This window comes from Rhopalosiphum padi, chromosome 1, assembly GCF_020882245.1.
Source record: "Rhopalosiphum padi isolate XX-2018 chromosome 1, ASM2088224v1, whole genome shotgun sequence".
NCBI lineage: Eukaryota > Metazoa > Arthropoda > Insecta > Hemiptera > Aphididae > Rhopalosiphum > Rhopalosiphum padi.
Window position 1 is genome coordinate 32,701,021 of NC_083597.1, and position 26,925 is coordinate 32,727,945.

Below are 26,925 nucleotides of genomic sequence, written 5' to 3' on the forward strand. Positions count from 1 at the left end.
TCCTGTTTAAAAAGTCGACCACAATCGTATTTTACAGATGAAGTCACTTCATAATTTATGCAAACTAGTTCAAAAACACAAGACAAATGGAGAAAATATAGACACAAGAACATGCGAGTTATTTATATATAAATATATATTTTATAATATTTTATATATATATATATAAAAAAAAAGTTAGGGCTAAAATAATTAAAAACATCGCGTTAAAAAATAAAAATGATGTATTAAACAAGATCTTAAGGTTAAATACGACACTATCTATCGAAACTTTAATGGTGTCAATATAATATGTTAGTTGGGATTTAAAAAATAATAAATATTTAAGCTTTATAGAGTATTCAGTGTCAATTATCTCATCAGACTTAAATTATTTTCTACGCATATTATACGAAAGGAGTAGTTACAATACTCGTCAATTATATCCAAATCCAATACACAATGTTAACAACGAAAAATAATAATTTTTGGCGCCGAAATCAAATTTGTGTATAAAAATATTATCTTAATATTCAAGTTCGACGGCACACATAACCATATCTGTAAAATATGTTGTCAAAATAATAATTATTTTTTTTTATTTTCGTTATCAAATTCGCTGCGGGCCGATTACACACGTGCGGAATAATTAATGCAACCATCCAAAAACATTCGTTTGCGCCATTCGTTTATTATGTGATACAAAATAAATTCTATTTGCAAGATTCTAAATAGCAATATTTTTTTTTATTTTATGTTTATATTTGTTTAAATTTGTATTACATACGTTAAACGTTGCATATATTGTTTACTATACGTCTTAGTGGATTGTATACAGGTCTGTTATAGAGACTGAACAGTCCTAATTATTATTGTTTTAAATGTTTAGTAATACACATGAACAAACATTACTATGTAAATATTATAACATGTTGAACTTATATATTATCAATACTTGTATTATTATACATATAATGTGCATGAATAGTTATGAATCATATATTATTTAGGTATGTTTTATGTGTTATTGAGCCATAATGGCTGCAACTAATTGTCAGCATTAAATTCCGATTCGAATATTCGCGAGTTCGACAAAATAGTATAATTGAATATATATTATACTATAAAGTCAGAAGGACTAAAAATATATCTATGGGAACTGCGTTTAAATTTCCATATTATTGATGTTTTAATATATACACTGTTAGGATGTACATTAGTTGTACATAAAAAAAATAGTTTTATACTTTTATTATTTTTACATTTTGAACCGCCAGAGCCAATGTTAATATCAATAAGTGTATGTATTAAGTGAGTATTATATTTAAAACGCAAGATAAAGTTTAAGCCTTTAAAAGTAAATAGGAAATTAACTCGTATTATACTGATCAAACGAATATAAACACATTTTATACAAACACAGTTAAAAAAGAAATTTTGGTTATCATCAATATGTTCAGCAGATAATATAAATTTAAAAAAATATTTACGGAACAAAATGAAACTTTAGTTAAATTAAATTAAATGCAACAGAGGTATTTTATTATTTTAATTTTACCATTGTGGCGTATAATTTGATTAAAGTTTCTTACTCAAGCGTTCCTCTATGTTAAACTATAATTAATTATTATTTGTAGGCTCTACGTTGTCATTATTAAAATCAGAAGAATATTTAATGCTCATTAACTAAACATATTTTAGCTAAATCTACAATAGCTATATAATGGTTTTTTTTTTTTTTTACGAAATGATTAAATATGACGTTCAATATTTTTACGTTTTCTGGCTGTGTTATTTATGTTTAAGTGTTCGATATTTCTATTTTTAAGCGAGAAAATATTAGCAAATATATTTAATAAATAGGGACAATTTAACTGTAAACATAGGTTTCGGAAATACATTTACAATGTCATAAGATATAATTGATAAAACTTTAAATAAATAAAACTATTGAACTATTTGATACTTTTATAATGTTTTATATGTATTTATAAGTTATAGTGACAAACGAGGAATGTATACAATACAAATAGGTGTCATGCACAGTTGCATTGATACAAATAGGAGGGAAATAGCTTTGTAGGAATTGCCCCTCTCCCAAATTTCTTACCAAATAATCCTAAATACAAAGTTTAGTACTTAACACTAAGCGTGGTATGCTATTTTTAGAAATGGGTGTTTATCCTCCCAACATTTTTTACTAACACGTAACATTTAAAGCGGATAGAGTATAAAATAATGAACCAAACATCAAATAAACAGTTATAAAAAGCCGATGGACATACTTATATTTTGGCTAATCTCGTCCTACAACGCCATAATTACATACTAAAATAGTTTATTCTATAATAAATATAGTATCGTATTAACTTAGAAGTAGTAAAAATTAGAAATATTATAAAAAAAAAACATCAGACTCCATGACAATCAGAAATATTGGATTTTTATTTAAATTATTTCGTTGTACTGATATATAATAAATATATATTAATCTGAGAATTGACAGTTTCGTCAATAATTTCAATCAATATAATAGGTTTCTAACCATAAACGTAAAAAAAAAAATACAAAATTCAAAATTAATAAGAAGATCAAAAACTCTTAAATATATAATTACTAGATTACTTTAAACTTTTGAAGCACATTCATTTTTAAAGCAAAAAACAAACAAAATATGTTAGACTACAAATTTAAATAATAATTTAGTAGAAAACCAAACCATCGAGTCTCGTCACATCGATAAATCGATATCAATAGTAAAAGTTATAAAATTATGTGTTAAATAAACTCTCAAAAATTCATAATAAAGGTTAATACTAAGAACTTAATTGTATAGATGCAACCTACTGTTTGTCCACATAATGACTGAGCATATATTTTCAAACAACGATAAACAAAATTATTTCTAGAAAGTTCAAAAATATAATTTACATAACTAAAAAAGAATAAGGATTTATTATATAATACACTCGAAGGTATCTTGACCATAGTAGTTATATTTAAAATAGTGAAAAAATAATAAGAAGAAGAAAAAAATTGAAATTTACAAGTGTTGCATTGTTGATAAGTGATTAAAAAATAAAAACTTTTTTTAGATGAAACACCTTATTGATATCATTGAATACACGGCATGGTATACATCATATTGGATTCTAATGGAAAAAAGACGGATTCTATAATAATTTGTCCCTTGCCAAAATGTCTTATTCCATATTATTCACGATGGGATGAAAATATTACAAGTTCCGAGACGGCAATGAAAAATCCATTTTGTGCTGTCTGAATAATAATAATAATAAAAAAAATACCAGCACGCTCATGTACACACGTCCGAGTAAAACGTATTTAAACTGCTCTAAAGATAAACAAATGAAAATAAACAACATTGATTATACTGAGTAAACAACGGATAACTGTTATCATTACACCGGATAATAATACACGATGCTAACTAAAGAGAAAGTTCTGTATTTTTAATAAGGACCTATTTTTATTTAGTGCAAATAATACTAGATTAAAAAGAAAAGTTTAGAATCGACATTATTTCATGAATCAACTTTGATTAATTGTATTTAATATTTTAATATTTGTTCCTTATTATATCTTATCAATTTTTTTTAAACATATAAATATAGATAGTAGAGTATTTTTAGTTGACCATGTGCTCAGTTTATATTGGCCAAGTATCGATTTTAAAATTGAAATAACTAACCTACTAGACAAACTGACCTTTTTAAGTAACACGAGGCAACATATAATTAAAGGTATACATTTGTGTATTTATGAAAAACGAACCAAGTATAATCAAAATTATATTCGTATGTCGTCTATAACAACCATAGAATTGGCAACAAACATTTAACTTTTTTTTTGTAAGCAACACACATATTGTTATATATATTTTTGTGTTGTTAGATAATATATATGGTATAGGGTGATTTTTTTATATCATGAACCGAGTAATATCTTATTCAAAAATCGTACGTTTTATTTCATTTTTATTTTTATGTATTTTACTCAAAGTATTTTAATTCATAAACAATTATTGTAGTCGTATGTTTACCTCATTAATATTTTAAATTCACAATGTTGTCATTAATATGTTACTGTTACTATTATACATGCGCTATAGTATGGACTAGAACCCAGAAACATGGGTGAGTCACACACATTAATGACTAATGAGCATTTACTGCGCATAAGTTTGCATAGCACGCACGTTCGTATTATGAAAATTGATTACTATCATATTTTTATATTTTATTGAACACGTTTGAAAGCGGTAGGTATCCAATAACTTTTCTACAGTAATGCACCTATATTGCCTACACATATCGCCGTGTCACAACCCAACATTTTGTGTTAAGCCTATGATTAATAATAATTACAATAAAAAAAAAGTCTGAAGAAGAGCTGAACCTAGTATCTAACAAATCTTTTATAAAGAAATAAATAAATTTATTGGCCTTTACTAAGTAAAAATAATGTAATTACACATTTTTTTTTTTTTTTTTTTTTTTTTTTTTTTTTTTTTTAATATTTATATATTTATCAAAAAACTTGCACATAAATAATATTATTATTACTGAATTCCATTAATATTAAATCAAAGCAAAATTAAAATGTATTAAATACATTGTATACGCTATAACATTAAATAATAAAAATGTCTGTAAATAATTATTGATATATTAATTAATTTCTTAATAAGTACAATTATAAACACTGAACAACTCAAAATATAAATAGTTCAATACTGGTTATTTAATTTAATTATTAGTTGATTCATCACCGATGATATTGGTTATAATTTATGTTATCAAAATAATACACATAATATGATATAAAATGTCGTTTGGAGCAGTACAAATGCGTTATTTTTCAACTTTTCTGGTAGAAAATTGGATATAATTGATATTTAGAATCAACAATAAAAATATCCCAATGTTATAGGAGATAGGTTAAAAATTACAGAAAACAAAAATAGTTATTCTTTAAATTGATTGGAGTAAATCAGAAACAACGATGAAATACAGTTGAATGGTATAATTGTGTAGCACAGATTATATATCATGTAAGTTTTAATGCGATCAGAGTGTAAAGTTGGATTAGAATTTACGAATTCAATAATGATCTCATGAAAATAAAATAAACAGCAAAGAAATTAAACAAGTTGGAGATCATAAACGTAATGGCTGTTTTTAATACCAGCAATAAAAGTTAGAAATTGTCAACAAACAGAAACAGTTCAATGGCAATGGGAAACCATGATTTCGAGTTTTTGAATCGCAGCAGACAATTTATCAGAATCATATAGATACGTAGTCGATTTAAATGACGTGATGGACATTCACCGTTTAAAACAAATCATTAGCGAGTGCAATACCATCAGTATACAAAGGGGTAATAATATTATTGCGTCGCGTATGTCTTTATCGGGATTATAAACGAATACAGGCACGCGTCGCAATCACAACATAAAGCAAGTTGTTGAGTTGTAACATGAATAATACATAGTATTATATAGAAACACGCATAGTAGTACCTTCTATGAGTGCGTAGGGAGAGAGAGAGAGAGAGAGAGAGAGAGAGAGAGAGAGAGAGAGAGAGAGAGAGAGAGTGTTATAGTAGCAGTGAATGTAGTTGTATTAACATTATAATCGTACAAGAAGCACCGGCAGCAACATCAGTCGTATCAGAGTGTAAAAACGGTCGTATAATAATAATTAGCATCGTCGCCGTCGCCGTCACCGTTGTTCTTCTCCTCCTTAACCCACTCAACTTTGCAACTTGCCGAACAGTAATGGTAATATACTTAGTGGCGCGTTATTGTTATTATTATTATAGTATCGTGTGTAATGGACTGCGCACACGAGATCGGTTCTTACGAGAGTAACTGTTATAAAACGGGCGCGGCGAGGTGGTGATGGTATAATGCGTATGAATATAATTTGCGTTCAGCCTTTCACGCCCGACGTCGACGATGATACTAACCCCTCTCTGTGCGTAACCTCCGCACGACTTCGCCACAGCCGTCGCACGAAGAACCGGCAGACGGGGAAATAGCGACGGTGGTCTGAATATTAGCAATTATCTTTATGGAGAAAACACATCATTATTACACCATATACAAACGAGTCTCTCTCACTTTAACTCCGCCGGTCCTCTGTCGTGGTTACTAACCACTACCCACCAAGGACTGTACGCATACTTATAACACTCTTAATGATTTAAGCGACGCAGAGACGATGATTTCAACATCTTCCCTTCGCGCCCAGCAAAAATAAAACAAAACCCAAACGACAGCAAGTCTACATTATTATATAGCGGTACCGTTGAGTGGACGACGGAGAGACGACAGTGAAGAAGAGGCTACGGAGTAATAAGAGGCGGCAGCTTTTACAATAGCACCAGTGCGTCCTACACCTGGGCCCATATTATTTTAATAGCATTCGCTGAACCACGCGTATAAATACACGTCACGTGCACAACGAATGTTTTTTAAAAAAAAAAAACATAAAACTGCAACAATCCAGAGAATTCAAAACATTTACAACAACCCGTTCCGTTTTGGGATTTTTTTAACATTCAATAACTTTTTTATGCAATACACACAATATAAAAAACTTATCGCTGTCACGTTAAATAATCATAAATACAGTATCCTAATTGCTTTAAAAAATCAACGTAGACATTTTAATAAATTAAAGTTTAAGTGTGATATAGCAAGGCAAGCTCGGCCAACGTAATATAATTTCTGTAATACAAAAAAAAAAATTGTAATCGTAGGTGTAATTAATCTACTAAAATGTATAACAATCGGTAATTATAAATTATTTAAATATTTCTTTAAATTAAAGTTAATTCGTATACTATTCTGAAGACAGATAAATATCAGATTATTTGCGGTATTATAAAATTAAGTCAAACAGTTTTCATTAAATAATATCTAATGGTTCAATAATCAAATGAATAATTTGCTTAATCATAAAACTGTTATAATTGTTTATTTTGCTGTGTATTCGGAGCCAGTCTATTGAAAACTTAAATAAATCCGCAATTGTATAAATATCTAATTAATTGTTAACATTATAAAGTAAGCATATTTTCTTGAGGGCTAGAAAGTTATTGAAGTAATAGAAATTAAAAGTTGAAATAAATAAACTGCTGTATATACAAAACATAAAAAATGCAAACAAATTTATTAAACATGCAAAGACAAATTACAATTATTATTAATTATTAGTTACATAATGTTACACTAGTATTTTAAATATCGACTATTCGACATATTTTTTTTTTAATAACTATTCAATTATTCAATTTTTTGTAAAAACGGTTGGATTAGAATGATAATAAGACATCATGATAAAAACATATGTTAATATAAAAAGGTTCTATAGATCGCGAATGAAAAAAAAAACGTGTTTTAGAAAATAACCATTAAACACTTTTAACTTCGAAACCTTAAATAATATAATATTTCTATAGTACTATTGTAATTATTCGCATTACTTTCATAGTGCTGAAAGATGTTATCGAGACAATTAATAATATTTTATTATGATATATTCTAAAAGTTTAAGATAATCTTCTTGTACTTTAAAGTGAAATGATGAGAAGCTAAATGCACGTTTGAGGTTTTGACATGTCTGTTACAGTGACGAGATGTTTCCAGTACAAAATATATTATAATGTTTACTATATAATATAATAAGACGGTTGGCGAACATGTTAAAACGCCACTGGCGGTAATCTGCAACGTCTGACAAGCAATGTCTAATGGCTCTTTTCATGTTGTCATCGTTGTCCCGTTTACTCAATTCGCAAGGACAACATTACTATTGTTATAATTATTAGATCATTATAATTATTATATTATACTGTCGTCATATTTGAATCATGAATAATGTTAAAAATTCAAATAATACAGCGGTTACCGTGTATTCAGTAGATAACCAAAAAAAAAAAAATTTAAAAACACTGCTAACATTGATAAACGGTTAAACGATTTATTGTAATTGTCAATTTGTCGAATTGCGGTAGGTAGCGAATTAGGCACATCTATTAAAAAAATGCAAAAAAATGTACTATAAAAATATAACGATGAGATATTATATTCCAAAACGAAATCCCGAAACGTTTTCTAAACCGGCTCTCCGTCAGTTATCAATAATAACAGTTAACATAGTATATAAATACGCCATGAACAGCACAATAACATAATCCATATCAGTTCTTCGTTAACGGTGTTCTCAGTAGATATACAGTCGTAAATGTAAAATTTACCGATGTCGTCCTAATGTTTGTAGAATAAATACGCCAATTATTGGTAAGGTAAAAACGAACTTTTTACATAAAAGAAAATTAGCTACTATACATAACAACAATAAGAGAACCTAAATCTTCCATTTTATTATAAAATAAAATATATTTTAATAGGATAAGTTTGTATCGATAACGTAATCGTTAGTGTAGTATAAAGTATAATAACTATAAAAGAAACACGTGGAAAAAAATAAATTTAGTTTAAATGTCTATCATTAAATTGTTTTACTTACAACATTATATGCACTCATAATAACGGACAAAACCAGAAATATACAAAATAAAGTTGTTCAAAAATAAAAAATATATCTACATATTATTATTTATTATATACCATGTTTACCAAATATAGAAAAAAATGATTCTTTTATCAAAAATATTAATGTATAAAATATAGTCTCAATGATACAAAACGATACAAAAAGGTCTAAAATATTTAACTTATGGAGTACCGAAAAATAATTGCCCAAACGGGTTGATTGATGTTAGATAACCTTCTTGTTTGCTCAATTCAGCGTATTATATTGGAGTGATATTAAATTTGAAAGACATAGGTAAGCTACAGAATAAAAAACGATCCATAAACGTATATCTGTAATAACTGAGCTTGGTTGCATTTCTCCTAATATTTTCTATGGTTGTCAGTATAGTTTCCATGCGCTTATCAAAACTTTTGAGAACATCGATAAGCCACCTCTTCTAAGTAAGGAAGTATAATCTATACTAAATTTAAGATCATCTTTAAAGATCCTATATTAAACTTTTTAAGCTGTTCTTCCAGTAAAAAAAAAAGTAAAAAAAGAAAAAGATAATTAACAAAAAAAAAAAAAAAACATCATATTGATAACTTACTAATATATAGTTCTTCACTTGGATTAAAATCAAAAATATTTATTTAATGTTAAAAATTCTTTGATCACCATAAAAAATGAATTATTGAAAGCAATACTGTAAAAATCAAAGACAACTTAAAATAAAAAATAAAAGACTATCTCCACCTTCGATCTGAATAAATCGTTAAACCGAAATTCTATATTTATATTAACACAATGTCTGAGTAAAATCATAAACAACAGATGCAGTAACAACTACGGTTTATATTTATTTTTTACCTTTAAATCTTTGAATTAATTTCAAACTCGTAGTCCATAATTCTTAGTCTTTACAAATCTTCTCTTTACCCCTTTGTTGTTATTTACACTGCTAATCAACATTATATTATACGTTCCATAAAAGCGTGAAAAAGAGGATTATTTTATAAGTCTTTAGTAAAAGGCCATACCACCGGTGAACATCCGAGAAATTCCCATTTATTTACGTCAAAGCTTTACAATTTTACATAGCAGTTATATAAAGATTTCGATTGATTAAGTTTTACAAGGCAATGTTTATTTCATAAACGATGCTTCTAATCTGCAAATATTTTCAACATCAGAAGCGCATACGTATAAATAAAATAAAATGACACTAGTGTTGTATATGGCATGTGCCAACAAATAATAATGGGAACAATATTGCTTATTTTAGTTAAATGTTTAATTGCGTAATATTAGGCTAATGAAGCAAATGAGCTGAGGCAGCACCTTGTAAAATAATATTTAAGGACGTAAGCACCACAGTAGGGGGACAGTGCGGGTTTCGAGTGAGAGACGCATATATCTTGTGAGCGATTCATAGAGACCCGTATTTTTGTGTGTTTGTTTTATGTAAAATAAAGTATTTCGTGATAGTGTTAATTGTTTATAGATCTTTTTGTGTACCTTCGAGAGATAGGTATACTACAGTGGCGCCCAACGTCATTCGTAATCCACTACCCGAATTACTTTTGAACATTTGTGTTTTTGTTTGTTTTTGTGTTGATTAAATACAAGTCATTTTTGTGTGTTTTACTTTTACACATATCGCGTTTTAAACTTTATCAGATTGAACTCTCACGGCAGGAAGACTACGACCAATTGGATCCACAATTTTTGTGTTTTACACACTCGAGGTGAATATTTGTGTTTGGTTATAACTGATATATTCATGATCTATATTTACAAATACTTCGTTTATCAATATTTTTTTTTAAGATTATTATTAGCGTTAATTAATTATATTTTAATTTTAGTGAGGGTAGTAATTATTTAATTAGTTTTATAGTTTAATATAATTAATCTAGTAGTATAAATTGGCTGTGTGAACACTCTAAATAAATTTTTCTTGCAATATATCTAATAAAACTTTTACTAATTACCTTTTTCGGGATTTCAAAAATGTTATAAATTAAGTATATAATTTTAGTTGTAATTAATTAATTACAGTTAACACATTTTATATGACCAAGTATATATTTAGGATTATTTAAAATAATTTTTTAAATTTATAGTTTAATGAGTCAACTTAAAGACCCTAGATCGGATCTTTCTATTACGATAAATACTGCAACAGATATCTATACTCTCAAAAAACCATTTCTTATACAATATTGCGTAAATAAAAATCTAAAATCTACTGGAACTACTACCGAATTAAGATCTAGACTAAGCAGATATTTAAGAGGAGCTATAACTTTGGAAGACGTGGATGATTCTTTAGACGTTGAAAAACGTAATATAATTCTTAATAATTCGATCACTAATAAAATTGATTTAAACACTTTACTGAAAGACGCTGAGCTATCCGACTCCAGTCCCGATCAAAAAGACAGTAATAAAAACCCATCAACTACTTACTCAACATCATTAGCATTATACGACAACTTAAACAATAGTTTAAATTCATTTTCAAATAGAGTTGAAAAAATCTTAGAAAATTCAAACACATCTGGTAGTAACTCTCAAGATCAAAGCACACAATTATATAAAAATACCTTAATACATTTTGAGGATTCTATTACTTCTCCCGAAAATTCAAAACACATATATCAGGAAATAGTGCTCAACAAAGATAACTCAACAAATAATCAAGCTAATCCTAATTTAAGCATCAACTCTATTCTACCCCCACCAATTGCACCGAGCAAAAGGAGAATGAATGAAAAAACTCTTATGATTAAACCTGATAATTTTACTGGGACTGAGGACGTTAGAAAATTTTTTAAACAATATAATAAGATTAGCGACATTAATGAATGGAATGAAAACGACAAACTAAAATACTTTTCAATTTTTGTAAAAGGCACAGCCAGTACCTTTTTAGAAAATCTTGAAGACCAAAAAGGAAATTGGTCATGGAAAGAATTAGAAGAAATTTTTTTAAATGAATTTCAACCCATAGGACATGACACTATATTGCAAATCAAACTAGAAAAACGTAGGCAAGGGGAAAATGAATCTACCACAAGTTTCTTAGCTGAAATAGAAAGTTTATGTAGGCAGGTAAATAAGCACATGAGTGAAAAAGATATTTGTGGATATATTTTAAAAGGTTTAAAGGATAACATTTTACAATCAATTTCGATGCAAGACAATAATAGCTTAAAAAACTTAAAAGAAAATTTAAAAAAATTTGAACTGATGCAGTTTAGGATAAAAAATAAAAAAGATGATATGAGTGAATACACAGAAATTCTAAATGAACAAGTATTACAATTAAACCAAAAAACAAAAGATATAGAAATAGAGAACAATGAATTGAGAAGGCAAATAAAGGACAGTTTCTCTAGAGATCGAGAGAATAAAATAAATATAAACAAATTAAGTGACGAAATACAAAAAATAAACCTTTTAAGAAATAGATCGGTACATTTTGATGGCAACAATAAACATAAAAATAATAGTCGTGATTATAATGAAAACAGAGGACGAAGTTACAATAGGAAAAGAGACTTCGACGATGATAAACGCGAGTACCGAAATAACAGTCCATACCCATATAGGAGAAATGATAGCGAAGAGAGGAATTACAATAAAAGAGATAATAGTCCTTACCCCTCTAGGTCGTATAATCGATATTCTAGAGATAATAGCAAAGACAACAATTACAATAGAGACAGATCATACTCAAGAGAAAGAAAGAACAACTATGATAGTTCTAGGGAAAGTAGTAGAGATAGAAGTTATGACAGAGATTTTATAACGTATAAACATAGAGACGATAAAGACAGGGAAACAAGAGGAAATTATAAACAGTGTAGTAAAAACATAGACGAAGAAAAACGATTCACAAAAAACCAGCAATACAGCAGAGAGAACAGTCGAGAAAGAGTACCAGGAAAATATAGAGAAGACCGCTATGCGAAAGAATCCGAGAGAGTTACTTGCTATAGGTGTAACGAGCGAGGACACTACGCGGATAATTGTAAAATGCCAAAAAACGATTAAGGTCCGAGTTAGAAAAAAAATCGGATCAGCTAACTCGGATAAACACTTATGAACTAAATAATATAACTTATAAGGAAATCAAGGGAATAGAGAAAAATAATTATATACATTTTATTAAAAAATGGTACGATCATAAATTAAATAAAACTATTGTTAATCAAAACCTAGATATAAGCGAAACAGAAATTGAAAACATGTATTTAAAAAATAACCCAGAACCAGAGTCAGAATTTCAAAACTTCTTACTCAGCAATAATACGAATGCTACTCGAGCGTGTGACTATTTAGAAGTAACCGGAGATATTTTTTTACTAGACAAAACTTGGGCAATAGGCCACTGCGTCAGCAAATGTCTCACGATGTCCCCAGAAATAGCGTTAAAATTTAAAAACAAATTTAATAATATAAAACAGTTAATTAATCAAAATAAAAATACTAACGAAATAGCTCACCTAAAAACAGACGATCAATGGTTATTATATCTGATTACAAAAGACAATTATAATGACAAACCTAAGTATTCTAATATTTTTAAAACTCTAGAAAACACAAAACAATTTTGCATAGAAAATAAAATAAAAAAATTAGCGTTGCCAAAAATATGTTCAGGCTTAGACAACAAAAAATGGGATATCACTTCTAATATGATCAAATTTATATTTCAAAATACCCCTATAAAAATTAAAATACTATCACTACCCGAAGAAAAAGATGACAACCTTTTACAAAACGATGAAAATATATATCCTATCAATGACAACAAAAATGACGGTTCTGCAATTGAAACAAATAAAATTAAAGACATATATCTAAATAACTCTAATAACTCTATTAACAATGAATCAAAAAATATTAATAAATATGTCTGCACCTATGTAGACAAACATTACAATACAAGAGTATTATCAATAATAGTAGAACATGAAGGTATTGAAAAATATGCAATAATTGACACAGGATCTAATATTTCGTGCATAGATATGTCTTTAGTTAACGATATGGAACTCGCAAAAAAAGAGGAAGATATTGTGATAACAGGAGCAGATAATACCAAATTAGAACAATTAGGCAAAATAAAATTAGTGGTAAAAATAAATGGGAACACGTACTCTATTGATGCGTACGTAATCAAAGGATTGAACTGCAAAATACTACTGGGAAATGATTTCAACATAAAAAATAACTTAATCATCAATTTTAAAGATAAAAATTTAGAATTAAATAACGATGTCTTAATACCTATGGATAAACTATGGTATAATTATAACACACAAAGCAAAAACAATAATATAGGAACAAAATATAATATAACAAGCATAAACTTTGACAAACAAAAATATATAGGAAAAATTGTATCAAATTACAATATAAATATTCCACCGAAAAATAAAATAAATATTAAAAACTTCGACATAAACACAAATATAATAGGCACAAGTTACGTAATAGAACCAATTGATCGATTAACCAAAAATAAACTTCTAACATTAGAATCATCCTTTGTTAATAATGAAGACGGTATAACTCTTTACAATTTTTCAAATCTTCACAGTAACATTCCCACAGGAATGACAATAGCAAATATCGTAAAAACAAATACGCCAAATATAAAAAAAATTACAGAATTTGCAGAAAAAAATATAAAAACAATATATACAACTAAGCAAGAAAAATATAATAACGAAAATATTAATGAAGTCACCGATAAACAAGGAAACGTAATTAAAATTTCTCAAGAATTAAATAACAAACAACGTAAAGAAGCCCTAAAATTAATTAATAACTATAAACACTTATTCACTTCAGACCCACTAGATATAAATTGTGCTAACATAGAACCATGCGAAATCAAATTAAAATCAGATAAACCTATATTTCAACCACCATTTAGAGTTTCTCCGATGCAAAGAGAAAAATTAAAAATATTAATTGACCAAATGATAGACGCTGACATTATTGAACCCAGTAGAAGTAGTTACGCTGCACCTGTTTTCTTAATTCCAAAGAAGGAAAAGGGGGAATACCGATTCTTGGTAGACTACAGAAAATTGAACAACGAGACTATAGCTGACAAACACCCAATACCACGATCACAGGACCTTTTTAGAAGTTTAGAAGGAGCCAAATACTACTCTTCTATCGACATGGCCCAAGGTTATTTTCAAATACCAATAAAACAAGAGGACCAAGATAAGACAGGATTTATTACAGATTTTGGACTATTTAATTTTAAAAGGATACCGCAAGGGTTTAAAAACTCAGCTCCAATCTTTCAAAGAATCATTAACAACGTGTTTAGCGACTATTTGTATAAAACCATGATAGCGTATCTTGATGATATATGTTGTTTTGGAAACAGTTTTGAAGAAGCATTAATTAGATTAGAACAAATTTTTATTAGACTAGAAGAAACCGGCTTAAAATTAAAAACAAATAAATGCACCTTTTTAAAATCAGAAATTGAATTACTTGGCCACACAGTCTCTAACGTTGGACTAAAACCTCTCGGAAAGAATACAGAAGCAATTGTAAAATTTCCAATACCAAAAAAAATTAAAGATGTACGAGCTTTTGTTGGACTCACTAGTTACTACAGAAAATACATTAAAGATTTCGCAAAAATTGCAAGTCCTTTAACTAATTTGACAAAAAAAGAAAATAAATTTATGTGGGGAAACGAACAAGAAATATCTTTTGAGACTTTAAAAAAGGCGATAACAACCGCACCGGTTATGGCACATTTCAAAGACGGTTACCCTGTTTTTGTTACCACCGACGCCTCATTAGAAGGACTATCTGGAATACTCGAACAGGAAGATGAAAACGGAAAAAGACACCCGATTAGTTACGCGTCTAGGAAATTGAAAGGGGGTGAAAAAAATTTCACCACTACAGAATTAGAAATGTCGGCTGTAGTATTTGCAACTAATTACTTTAGAGAATACCTTATAGGAAGGAAAATAACAGTCTTCAGTGACCACTCAAGTCTACAATTTTATAAAACAATGAAGAATCCATCTTCTAGGATAACTAAATTCATTTTTAAATTATTAGAATTTGACCTAGAAATAAAACATCGCCCTGGCTCATGGAACACGGCGGCAGATTGTCTCTCACGTTACCCCGTTCATACAACAAAAATAACAGATATATTATATGAGAACGATAAAGACGAAATTAATGCTAACTCTACAAATTTCGAAATTAGATCCGACAATATAAAACCGGAGACATTAAAAACACTACAGACAGAAGACGAATTTTGCAACGGTATAATTTTATCATTACTGGGAGATAAAAAAAATAAATATTTTAAAAAATCAAGAAAATATTTAATAAAGCAGGAACTACTATATTTTAAAAATTGGTCACCTCACGGAATTAATAACCTATTAGTAATACCAAAAAAAATGACTAACACTATTATTAAATCTTACCATGAATCAGTTTTTAGCGGACACTTCGGGATAACAAAAACCTTAGCTAAATTAAAACAAAAATATTATTGGCCCACAATAATAAAAGACACCACAAATTTTATAAAAACATGCATTTCTTGTCAAATGATTAAAAATCCAATAGGCAAAGGCCACGGTTTACTACAACCAATACCATTACTTTCAGGGAAGCCAATGCAAAGACTAACATTCGATTATTTAGGACCGTTGCCCACCTCTAGGGGGAAAAAATACCTCATTGTTGCTACCTGTAACGCCACAAAAATGGCTTTCGCAAAGGCAGTTACAAATGCAAACGGAGCCGCAACAATAAGTTTTCTAATGGACTTAATAACATCTTACGGGGTACCTAAATATTTTTGTAGCGATAGGAGCACCCATTTCAAAAATAAAGAGGTAGACTATGCCTGTAAAAAATTAGGTATTTCACAAATTTTCTCTAGTGCGTATCATCCACAGACACAAGGTATGACCGAACTTATGAACAAAATCATCTGCAATAGTTTATCACATTATGTAAATGTAAATCAAAAAGACTGGTCATTATATTATAAAATGATCATTTTTGCTTATAATACTAGCCCAAGTTCGAGATTAAAAGTAAGCCCATTTTATTTACTCCACGGTATAGAAGCAAACCAACCTATAGATAATAAATTAACTACAGAAGACGAGTTGTTTGACTTTACTAAAGCACTAAAGCAACTTCAAAAAATTAGAGACACTATTCCCAAAATTGTCGAAAAAGAACAAGCTGTTCAGAAAAAACAATATGACATAAGTCACAAAAATATTAATTTCAAACCGGGACAAAAAGTATTAATAAAATTTGATTTCTACGAAAAAGATAAATCAAAGAAATTAGCTAATAAATATAGGGGCCCTTTTACTATTATTGAAAAAATATCTGACGTAAATTACAAAGTAGATTTAATCTTAAAAGGAAAAAAAACCATAGATATCATACATGTACAAAGAATAAAACCTTTTTATGAAGCAGCAGTATCAAACACAGGGGAAAATAATATACCATAATCAAACTTAACACTAGGCAAGTTAATATAAAAAAAAGGTTAATTTTTACACAACACTAGCTAACATTTATTTTGGTTTTTTTTTAACAAACCAAAAACTAAATTGTAGACAATAGTGTTCATAAAATTAAAAGCTTATACTGCATTTTATAAAGTAAGTATTTCATTGAAGTAAACTTTAGTTATAAGTACTGTAAGTAACTAGTTTAAGTTATAAAAAATAATTAATACCTAAAAATAATACATATTATATTATAACAATATTTGCTGATGTACTCGGGTATATGTATAATGTATATGGGTGATAATTTAACGTACAGAGCGATAGGAAATTATTTTATAATTATGTTTAATTCAGTCTTTGGTTCTAGATGTTTTTTAAAATCCTCACAGTCGTTACAGTACTCATCAACGCTAACGCAGAAGAAGATATAGCTGTAATTTTATCTCCCGGAGCCTTTTTTGACGAGGTACCAGAGGCCATTCTATATGACAAAAGCATTCCTCTAATCTATACACAGGAATTGCAAGACGATTACCCAGATGACAATTTGGAAAATATAAAAAATAACTGGGGGGTTGAAAAATACTGTGAAAATAAAAACACAAACTACTGCAACATTGTTAACCAAACAATAGATATATTAAGCACCATAAATAAAAACATAAGAGAAAGCGATACAAACACATTAGATTTAAATAAAGGCCTATTAAACAGTAGATCAAAAAGGGGAATTCAATTTTTCGGGAATTTATATCACTTCTGTTGTAATGTCGCAACAGAAAAACAATTAAAAACTTTTTACACAAATGAAGAAATGTTAGATCAACAAATTAACAAATTTAAAAACGTTTTCGCATCAGACCATAAAGATCTAACAAACATAACTACAGAACTCAATAAATACACAAAAAATACTAAAAACAATATCAAATTATTAAAAGATAGTTTTTCAAAATTTATAAATGAAGAAAAAATAAATAACTTACTAGAAAAAACAAATCAGGAGAATATGATTTAAGGTATCCAAGAAATAACATACAATTTAATTTCAGTAATTCTAAAATTTACAAATAATGAAAGAGATACAAATATTCATTTACACTGTAAGCTACATAAAATTCCAGCAAGGATCATAAAATCAAAAATACTGTATAACGACTTAATAAAATTAATAAGGGCAATCGAAAGAGATGGATATGAATTAACTATACCATTAGAACATTTTCATACATATTATAACTTACCAATTACCGAATGTCAATTTTCAAAATCAAAAATTCTAATTAAAATAAAAATACCTATCCAAGAAAAATCTGCAAAATGGAAACTATATCAATACATTCCAACTCATTTTAAGTTTCACGAGTCTACTTGCATTATATACTCAGAAAAAACATATATAGCGATAAATACCATGAATGATGAACACAGGATAATATCAGGAATCGGCCTACAACACTGTGACCCACCAATCACGGACCTATGTTATATTCCAAAATTTTCATCTGATATTACCCTTTCCCCAAAATGTGTGGAAGCAATCTTTAAAAACAAAAAATTAGATATAATTAATCAATACTGCTATTTCCAGTGCATTAAACAATATGATGACGACTCTATAATAATAAAACAAATAGGAATAAACACATACGTCATAACTAACCCACAACCTACCTTAAGCATAAAAAAAGAAATATTGAATATAACCAAAACAGAAGAACTTAAATTAAATTACAATCACCCAGGTTTAATAAAAATAACCTTTCCGTGTAACTATGAACTATTAAGAAATGATATCATTTTAATACCAAAAATGTACCCTTGCGAAACTAACAATTTAAATACATACTCAGTCAAAAGGGTATTACCAGTATCATGGACAAAAATTAAATCATTAAATATAAACCACGAGAATAAAAAAGAAAGCATATCCTTTTCAAATTTGACGGAAATTTTAAATCAAAATTGGATCGATGAAATTCCTAACTTTCACGTAACAAAACAAATACGAGACCCCGAAAAATACTTTAATGATATAATGTTAAAAAAAATACCACAACCACTTATTGATGATTTCTTAGGTGACATAATTTATATAACATGGTTAACCATGCTTACCATAATAATAGGGTTCATAGGATATAAAATATACCCAGCTATTATCAAAATAAACATGTTAACCATGCCCCCTCCTATTCCACAAAGATAATTATATGAAGTTAAATAAACAAATAATTAATAGACTGGTTACACATGAACAAAACGAAATTGGTTATATATAAAAAATCACAATGTAAGACCAACTACAAAATACGTTCGAACATCATAATATTACAATAAATGAATAAAATATAAACAATACAATCTCCAATACATACTCAAAAAAAATAATCCATTTCGCACAATTAAAATCATTATAAATTAATCCAAGAAGCTACTGATGTTGTTACACTTATAAAATCAATTTCACAAAAATGTAAACAGTGAGATGAAAAAAAAAAAAAAATAATGTAATACCTAACTAATATTATTTTGTTAAAAAAAAAAAAAAAAAAAAAATGTAAAACAAATTTAACATAAAATCGGTATCAAAACAAAGGTATAAACGACGACGGTCAACCAACACATCACCAAGACTACTAAATATTAACATTAGCAGCCACAAGAGGATTCAATCTACACAATATACAACGAAGGAGATGAATAAAATAGTAAACTCAGCAATAACCTCCACACTTATGTAATTTTTTTTTACTCCGTCTAGCGATCTTTTTAATTTTTCCCCATCACACTGCATCCTTTTATAAAAAAAATAATAATAATAACAATATATATATTATGTATAATATACACCTACTCTATAATTTCGAAAACCGCTCAATAGACAAAACAAAATAATCATTGTGTAAACACCTCAAACAAGAAGATGAAAAACAGAGATACTACAATTAAGCATTTAAATAATAAATATTAAAAATAACTAAATATTTCTGATGACAATCAGCATGAAGCAATCACATAATATATGAATGGACAAAAAAAAAAACGAATTCTGGTCACAACAGTTATAGAAAGTTTTGAAATATTATAAATTTTACCCTATCCCAAAAGTTTTCCTCTCAGAAAATATAATATATGCTATTCCTATTTACCTTTCCACACTCCAAACACTAAAAATACGTAATACAACTAGTTTTTTAAATTTAATATTATAATTGTATACAATTGCATAGTTTTAAATGTAAAATATGAGGACATATTTTTTTTAATAACATTAGGGAGTGTTGTATATGGCATGTGCCAACAAATAATAATGGGAACAATATTGCTTATTTTAGTTAAATGTTTAATTGCGTAATATTAGGCTAATGAAGCAAATGAGCTGAGGCAGCACCTTGTAAAATAATATTTAAGGACGTAAGCACCACAGTAGGGGGACAGTGCGGGTTTCGAGTGAGAGACGCATATATCTTGTGAGCGATTCATAGAGACCCGTATTTTTGTGTGTTTGTTTTATGTAAAATAAAGTATTTCGTGATAGTGTTAATTGTTTATAGATCTTTTTGTGTACCTTCGAGAGATAGGTATACTACACTAGCAACAGCAGATATTAAATCAATTAGTAATTTAAAATTAATATAATATATTTAACTACACACTAAATCAGTAATTTAACTTTTATTTGTAAAAATATTGTAATTATTGTACATATTAAAATAATTTTGAACATTTTTCGTAAACTTGTAAGTATTATTTATTTTAGTGATTAATAACCACATATACCTCCACAATTATAAAATATGTAAATATGATACATTTTTATTTTAAATGAATAAATTAATAAATGCAAAAGGTTTTTTAGATAATCCAAAAACGGATTGATTTTAATTCGATAAAACATTTGTTTATAAACTCAATGTTGTTTCATCAGTAAAACTAAAAATAATAACATAATAGCAAGTGTGATATAAAATGGGTTGCGATATAAAGTGGAACATTTTTTTGAAAGAGTAAATGTAAATTAACAATTAAATCACAATACAATCATATTATATAGGTACGACAACAAAAAAAAAACACACAAAAAAAAATCTAAAAACACGATGGTATTTATAATACACTTATCTACGGCATGACGGCTGTAGATTCCGTGGTTTGTGTTAAAAATACATTTCCGAGAGGATTAAGAGGAGAGGGTAGCTTTTAGTTTTAGGAGCAGCTTATACTTATTATGAATCATTACTGTGCGAGCACATTCAACGGTCGTTGTATTATAATTGTATACTATTCTTACACGGAGTAAAACACTGAAGAAGACTCCAGAGTTTACTTTGCACATGGTCACGTAAATTTTTGTAGTACAATCATAAATACTAAACAATATATCACAAAATTTACTCGTAGAGAATACTCCTCATAGCCAATGATAATAATATCGTTATATATTATAATTAGTATTAATATTATGTATTTATCAAAGTTGAACAAGTTAATGACTTTGTTCTTAACTCAATTAATAACAAAAAGTTAAATTAATTTTTGGTTAACTTGATTAAGTTAAAAGTCAATAAACAATATTCTTAAACCTTTTAACACTAAGAACATTTTTAATAACATGAACTTGTATTATAATAATATAAAACAATTTAGTGTTTATTCAATATTTCTATATGGTACCCCGATGCAGTTTTTTGTTAACATTAAATTCACATAACTTCTTTAAATAAATATGTAATTCATCAATTTAATTTTTTTAAGTTAAGCTAGTAGTTAAATTGAAAGAAACCCAAAATTAACTAGTTAAGTTAAAAAGTTAAAATATACTTATAACCTTAACTTAACAATTCATTAATGCAAATCATTTGTTTGTATGCACATTTAGCCAACAGATATATACGTTAAGTATGTTATACAACCACATGGTCACAAACCGAATTTATATATTATACGATCGACAGAAAATAAAATTTATATTACGGAAGCCACCGCGACATTACAATATAATTAGTACTATTATTACAGTACTAAAATAGCGCGGAGAGAATAAATTATTCACCACTTTATTTTTTTTCTCTCGTGGTAACTATTTGAATTCAATGCTCATAAAATAATAACGTTACAAAAAAAATAAAAATCCTAACAGGGGGTGCGGCCAGTAATGTATACAATAATAATAATAAAACTTTAGCGCAATTACTATTTGATGGTAAAATAATGTTTTATTGGGATACTGAAATTATTTTAAACCACGCCTGCGAGTATATCATTATAATATTTGGTGTTTTTACATTAAAGAAAAATAAGGAGAAAATGAATAAAAGGAATAATAAATCAAATTAATAATTTACTCTTAATTAGTTTTTTTTTAGTATGAAAAAATAGAAGGTACATTATATTTTTTTAAGAAATTTGAAGCATTTATAATATGTGTAAAACAATAAGTAGGTATTACATTTTACCCTAAACAACAATTATTAATATAAATTATTAGTGATATATAATGCAATATCATAAGCTACATTAAGTATTAATATTGCTGTTTATTGTAATACATAAAAATAAATATATAACAAAAAAATATCATTGTTTAAACACTTTGACATAATACAAATTATTTAAAAACATCGTTTCTGAAAACACTATTTTTATAAATCTATTATTATACAATTGTTAATTTAAAGAATATAGATTATAACCTTTAAAAACATAGTGAAAGTAAAATCCTTAATAGAACTTTATTACCATATAATATTTTAATATTCCTGAAACCTACTAGAATTTATCAAGTTATATTTTGCTTATTTTATTTTATTTTTTTTTTTTTGTATAATAATTCCAAAAAAAATTTATTGAAGTAAAAACCTTTGTAGAAATAAATTGTATCATAAATAATTAGATTAGATGTAAACAAATAAATCTAAATTTAAGGACAAATAAAATATTAATGAAGTTTGAGAAATCCTAATGCGTATTAAAACATCGAAGATTCACACGAGTTACAACTTCAATATTATATTATATATATATATATAATATAGTATATTATTATGTATATTACGGTTAATACCCGTTAGGTAGAGAAAAATTAACAATGTGATACCCATTACTATACAATGAAATATAATTATATATTATATTTAAGCCATTCATTAATTACTTCATAAAATGGGCTCAGCAGTTACACTTAAAAACACCAAAATAAGCAAAAAAAAACACTTAAAACTGGTAAATATAAAAAATAAAATTGTCAACAAAAATTCTTAGATTTTTATAATACAAACTATATATATATTTTTTTTTTTATATATAAAACATGGTAGTTGATATTTTGAATCTACCTATAATTATTGGTTAGATTTGGCAAGTATACACAACGAATCCAATAATTGCAGTAAGAACAATGCGTCTAACAAAAATTTTAATAGTAACCAAATTATTGAAAATGAAATGAATACATTGTCCAATGTCATTGGTGATAACAAGTGCAGATAGCGTACCCACTATTTAAAAACCAAAATACATGTTTTTGTTTACAGATTTATATACTTTATTGGAATTATATTGTTTATTTTCTCTGTTAAAAAAATAAACCTATTAATAGCACGTACAACTTTAAATTAGAAAAATAACACTATAGTCCGTAAATATGCAAAAAGATTAGTAAAATAAAATGTCTTATAATGACGTCAAGAAAGTGTGAAACAAATTTGTATCTTACGTTTGATGTTCTATAACTTACCGGAGAAAAATATCCATTTGCTAGAACTTTCAAACTCTACTAATAAACATAAAAATAGCCAAATTAATACTTTTCTGGATATTTGTGATTAAAAAAAAAAAAAAAAATATTTAAGTAAACCTCAATTTTATTAAAATCGATAAAACGTGAACATGTTAAAATAAAAATCTATTCAATAAAAAATTTTTTTTAAAAAAACGATAAAATCAACAGTGTCAATCTAATTTTGAAGTTGTGATACACTTAATAAGTGTTCACATATTATGGTGTACAGAGATATTGGGTTAACTCATTAAATTTAAGCTGTTGTACTTGACTAATTAAAGAAGGAAAGCAAATATGAATATATTATGAAATAGATATAGCCATTATATAAATTCTAGACAACCAATTCATAACTCACTTATCAAAATCAAATATTAAAGAAAGTACTGGACTAGCTTCTTGGTAGCAAATTCGATAATACATATTATATTATTTATATTTAAGAAATAAATATTTTTAGTAAAATATATTTGAAAGCTAAATACATAGATTAATTACCATCATTTGGCAGTTTTTTAATCGGCAATAGTAAATGATAAAAATTATTAAAAGGAAACTTCTACTAAACCTATTTTAACACATAAAAGAAAATATATATATATCATGTATTATATATGATTTTAACCTAATGGTTTTAAACCAAAATATCCTAAAAAGAAAGTTATCAAGACAATAAATATATATATATATATATATATTGTATATCTTGTAAACGAAAGTTTAAACTTAATCAAGTCTTCGATGGTTCAGTGTCTTGTGTTTATTTACTTTTATACCAACCTATATATTTTTCTACTTGAATTTTTTTTCTAGGGATTTTGTGTTTGAGATATATTGTGTATAAAGTATTATATGAATAACATTTATAACATGAAGTACCTATTTTTCAGAAACTTTTTATTCCGGTATTCTGACCACAATACATGTATGATATGAACAATGTACGGATAACATATGTTTACATATTATGTATGAATAAATAATAAAATAGTACAATACACTATAGAGGTTATTCATGACATTTCTATATTTATATTTTATACTTTTTCAAATCAAAATATCACTCATACAAAAACATAGGTATATATTTTACGTATTTTTCATAATATCAAAATATTTACTCCTCAATGGTTTTAATATTTTCTGCAAGTATAGAATATACTATGTAACAACGTGTATTATATACACAATAAAGCATAAGAAAAATGAAAACTAAACTCCAATATTTAAATGGAACCTCAATGAAACCCATTGTATTGTGTCCACGTCTAAAGTAATATTTTACGCAATAACGTATGATTATGATTCAATGTTTAATATAAAATATAAAATATAAAATATAAATGGGTTTCGTTAATAATACAAAAAATAAAATAATTTCTTAAAATCGATTACTAAACTTGTGGCTTGAAAGAAAAATACACTAATAATATAATCAAAAACATCAATTCTGGAATAAAATATATCATGAATTCATTACATTATACAATAATAATTTTAGAAATACGAATAATAGAATGTAGTGGCATGAGTGAGCAAAGCATAAATGGTCTGCTGGTCTGCAGTGACACAGTGAACAATTTTATTTTTGTTTTTAATTTAATAATTATTACATGTTTACAAACTTGACTACGATTTATATCAATTTGATATATTATTATACATACAATGTTATAATAACAAGTATTTTATCGCACACGAATTTTGATATGTAAGTAGGAGACACAAGTTTAAATTATTATGCAAACAATTTATGAGGAAAAGAGGAAAAAAACCGTGTCTAGTCAAAGCAATATAAAAACTACCGGAAACATTGTCAAAATAAACTATGTGATATATTATATGAATAAGCATATTTTCATAGAACAATAAATTCTTGCAATGTTTATACCATTGCAAACATGATTGGCTGTAGGAAAGTAATGAACTTTTATGAAAATAAAGAAAATAAAGTTTTCAACTAGTTACTATAGTAACATATTATATAAAATTACTATAAGGCTTTTGAAACTTCGTATTACTTAGGGCAACATAAGACTGGTTATCTATTTATTTATTTATTGTACACACATATATAATGTGTGTGTATTTATATATATATATATATAACGAAAGATAAAAAGCTTGCAAAAATAATATTGTCACTAACTTATAATATAACTACTTCTTTTCAAAACTCAATTCGGTACCGAGGTCAAGTTAACCTAACATGATTTAATCCAGTTCGAATTCTCGCAATTTATTATTATTATCATTATTTTTTACTCTTGTAATAATACTAAAAAAATAATAATAAGCTACTACTACAAATGTATAATATTTTTCCACTATTCTCCTTGACCTAAGAATATAAGATATTTATCTGGATATCTACCATATCGATTCAGTTTCCATAAATAAAGTTCATAGCCGAAAATTTTAGAGAAAAGGTCTACAGTATTTTCCGATATATTATGTGCTACAACTTGTACCACACCACTTTTATCTGACCTCAAATTTTTTATTTTGTCCTCTCCAGAGAATACCTAGCCGAAATTCAGAAATATATATATTTATATATGATTTTCGATTTAAAAAGACTTATTCGAATCGTTTTTCACAACCACACTTCTTTCCAAATCCACTCAAAAAACTTCAAACTAATATAACACTGAAACCAATCTTTATATGACAGTTCTAGATACAACATGCAATATAGTATGATTATTACAAAAAAAATGATGATCATGCAACAAATAGCGATGAAGTAAAGATTTTTCTACGAATAGCATACTATTACTATCTTTAGTATGAAGAAAGTAAATATTATGACTTACTATTATTATATTAACTATTAAACGAATATATGAACAATTGTCGTTTTAAATAGTTTGAATTTGAATTATATATAAACTAAACGTATCGAATGGTTGTAAAATTATAATAATAAATATATTTAAAAACGGATTCAATACTTAAAAAATTTAGAAAGTATGTTTTTGTTTTTTTGTTATAATAATAAATTAATAATTTATAATAATTTTCATTATTTCAT

At 27.0% G+C, this 26,925-nt stretch overlaps 1 protein-coding gene across 2 annotated transcripts in view; it reads right to left on the reverse strand.

Moving 5' to 3' along the window:
- LOC132917389 (uncharacterized) overlaps positions 1–26,925 on the reverse strand; it is a 290,377-nt gene that overhangs the window by 134,234 nt on the left and 129,218 nt on the right. The gene's annotated exons all lie outside the window — the stretch shown is intronic.